The sequence below is a fragment of the Pistacia vera genome, unplaced genomic scaffold (genome assembly GCF_008641045.1).
Source record: "Pistacia vera cultivar Batoury unplaced genomic scaffold, PisVer_v2 Contig538, whole genome shotgun sequence".
In the NCBI taxonomy this organism is placed as follows: domain Eukaryota; kingdom Viridiplantae; phylum Streptophyta; class Magnoliopsida; order Sapindales; family Anacardiaceae; genus Pistacia; species Pistacia vera.
In genome coordinates, this window is record NW_022196377.1 from 22,598 (window position 1) to 26,539 (window position 3,942).

A 3,942-nucleotide genomic window follows, 5' to 3' on the forward strand; every position below is an offset into this window, starting at 1 on the left:
TAATTGCATTGTGAAATTACCAAAATACTCTTTCATCCTAAAAGACGAAAATACCCTTCTCACAAATTGATTCTTAAATTATCTTCTAAGTATGTGACCCATAGGTTCCTCATCATATTGGCAGTGTGTAGTATTGCGATTAACACTAATTAATCGTCTCACTACACACAGACCAAGATTGGCCCACAGCAAGGCATCATGGCCACCCGACAGATTCGGATTCAGTGAAACCGTAGCCTGTCAACGATTTGGTTACTGTGCAATCAAATACTTCCATCAATTGTTATCTCATCGAGACTGAGATACAGAACTAGTGCCAACCTCAGATATGCTCAACATGTTTGTATTCAGTTACTGAACCAATGACAGGAATATTAAATTGGATTGAGCATAAACTCAATCCCACTGTGGCCATAGATTTAGTGTCATTGCCATTTATTGAATTACCTAGTGAGATAACTTCTCCCATACCCAAGAGTGATGAATCCTTTGTCGATCCACCATACTCTCGATGCACTTCTCAATGTAGCCAATTACTACTGTATTGATAGCTTTGAATAGAACTATGTTAGGCTAGTGTCAAACTACACCAATTGGTGCACAAGCCGCTCCGGTGATCTCAAGTCTAAGGATCACATGCACCACCATCCGTTAGAGGATTTATTCCATAGACACTGGGGTTACCATCCATATGGAATCTTCTGATGGGTCAGTCCAGTGAACTTGCCTCTAGCAAGCACTCATGCGTTGCACCAGGTTGTCGGCAAACAACCTTGACAAGTGAGATCAATCACTGCCTTTCGACAAGGTCGTTCAAGACTATGATAGCCTTATCGTATTATCTGTGTCCTTGGTCAGAATAATACTGAGGCTACGGACGTTTCTACAGTGGCCACCATATGTGATCATAAGGTTCTCACTATCAAGATTTGAAACACTTAATACCCTTATCACGGTTCTACCATCCTAAGGACGTATATCAATACATATAATATGATTTACGTGATATAGTAGAATATGCCTTTTATTGATAAATAAACATTTATTACAGACTCAATTTTACAATAATTGATTGGCTCTAGGGCACATATTCTAACAATCTCCAACTTGTACTATAGCCAATCATTCATGTATTTAATACCGAATGACCTTAAGTGTTTTTCATGCTTCTGTTGCGACAGAGGCTTCGTTAGTGGATTGGCGAGATTTTCATCAATATGCACTTTACTGATCTGTACATCTTTCCTCTTAACCATTTCTCTGATGAGATGAAATCGTCTGAGTATGTGTCTGGACTTCTGGTAAGATCGTGGCTCCTTTGCTTGAGCAATTGCTCCATTGTTGTCACAATAGACCTCTATTGGATTAACAATCATGGAAACCAAACCAAGTTTGGTGACAAACTTCTTAATCCAGACTACCTCCTTGGCCGCTCGGATAATGCAGTATACACAGCCTCCATTGTAGAGTTTGCTATAGTGCTTTGCTTGGAGCTCTTCCAGCTCATTGCACCCTCATTGAGGCAAAATACAAACACTGATTGCAATCGATAATCATCTTTATCCATTTGGAAACTATCATCACTATATCCTTTTATAGTGAGCTCATCTTCCCCTCCATAAACCAAGAACATGTCCTTAGTCCTCTTCAGGTACTTAAGGATGTTCTTGACAACTATCCAGTGACGTTCACCTGGATCCAATTGATATCTACTACAAGTTCTTAACACACATGAGACATCAATTCGAGTACATATCATGGCATACATGATGGATCCAATTGCTGACGCATATGGGATCTTTTACATTCTATCTCTCTCATCGTGTGTTTTAGGACATATATCCTTAGAGAGGTAGACACCATGTGACATCGGAAGAAATCCCTTATTGGATTCTTCCATACTGAATCTCTTTAGTACCTTGTCAATGTATGTAATCTGACTTAGGCCAAGCAACCTACGTAATCTATCTCAGTAGATCTTTATTCTGAGGATGAAAGATGCTTCTCCTAAGTCTTTCATGGAGAAGCACTTGGATAACCAAATCTTTACCGATTGCAAGTTTGGTATATCATCCCCGATCAGAAGTATGTCATCGACATACAACACTAGGAATGTCACTGCGCTCCTACTCACTTTCTTGTAAACACAGGGCTCATCTTCATTCCTGATAAAACTGAATTGTTTTATGGCTTCATCAAAACAAATGTTCCAGCTCCTTGAAGCTTGCTTGAGTCCATAAATGGATCTCTGTAACTTGCATACCTTCTCAGCTTGCCTATAAAGAATGAAACCATTAGGTTGTGTCATATACACATCCTCTTCAAGGTTTCCGTTCAAGCAAGTCATTTTGACAGCCATTTGCCAAACTCATAGTCATGATATGCTGTAATCACAAGCATAATCCGGATGGATTTAATCATGGCAATCGGCGAAAAGGTTTCCTCATAGTCAATACCATGAATTTGTTTGAAACCTTTGGCAACCAATCGTGTATAAGTGTGCACCTTGCCATCCATGTTAGTCTTCTTTTTGAAGACCCATTTACACCCTATGGGTTTTACCCCTTTAGGTGGTTCCTCCAGAGACCATACTTTGTTTTGGTACATGGAGTCCATCTCAGATTTCAGGGCTTCAAGCCATTTAACGGAATCTAGATCCGATATAGGTTTTTCGTAGGTTCTGGGTTCATTGTCTTAGTAGACAAGTACATCACCATGTTGAGTCACAAGATAACCATATCTCTCAGGCTCATGGCATACTCTCCCAGATCTATTTAGCTCTTGTGCCACTTGAGGTGGTTCACTTTGATCCACAAGTTGTGGAGTAACCTCCTCCTGATGTTCAACCACTGCTTGTGGCACATCTTCTTGTCCTTCGTCTAGTATATCTTGTGGCTCTAGAACTTCATCGTGTTCTATTTTTCTCCCACTAGTACTTCTTAGAAAAAATTCCTTCTCTAGGAAGACACCAGTATGAGCAACAAAAATTTTGCACTCTTCTAGATGGTAAAAATAGTATCCTTTGGTCTCTTTAGGATACCCCACAAATATACATTTGTAGGATTTTGGGCCCAGCTTATTCAAAGTCAATTTCTTGACATAAGCTTCATAACCCTAAATCCTTAGATAAGACAAATTGGGCTTTTGCCCATTCCATAGTTCAAATGGAGTCTTGTCTATAGACTTTGACGACACACAGTTCAAAATGTGAGTTGCAGTCTCTAGAGCATTACCCCAGAATGATGTAGGTAAATCACTAAAACTCATCATAGACCTAACCATGTCAAGTAAGGTTCTATTCCTCCTTTCAGACACTCCAGTGTGTTGGAGTGTATACAGAGGGGTGAGTTGTGATACTATCCCACATTCCTTCAGGTATTTAGAAAACCCTAAGCTTAAGTATTAACCTCCTCGATTCGACCGAAGATCTTTAATACTTTTGCCCAACATATTCTGTACTTCATTTCTGAATTCTTTGAACTTATCAAAGACTTCAAATTTATGTCTCATGAGGTGGACATAACCATATCTACTAAAATCATCAATAAATGTGATGAAGTTGGAATATCCACGTCTGGCTTCAACTGTTAGTGGACCACATACATCACTATGGATGATGCCTAACAGTTCAGTAGCCCTTTCACTTTGTTCTGTGAAAGGTGACTTGGTCATCTTGCCTAAAAGGCATGACTCTTATACCTCAAATGACTGAAAGTCAAAAGGGTCCAAAACTCCATCCATTTAAAGTTTTGCAATGCGGGTTTGATTAACATGACCCAATCTACAATGCCAGGGGTATGTATGGTTTTGTTCGCCATGTTTGGCTTTCTTAGTGTCAACATTGAGAATATCCTTATTGTTCAAATCAAGAACATATAATCCGTTATATAACCTTGCAATTCCAAGTAGAATACCATTCAAACTAAAGGACAACAATCCATT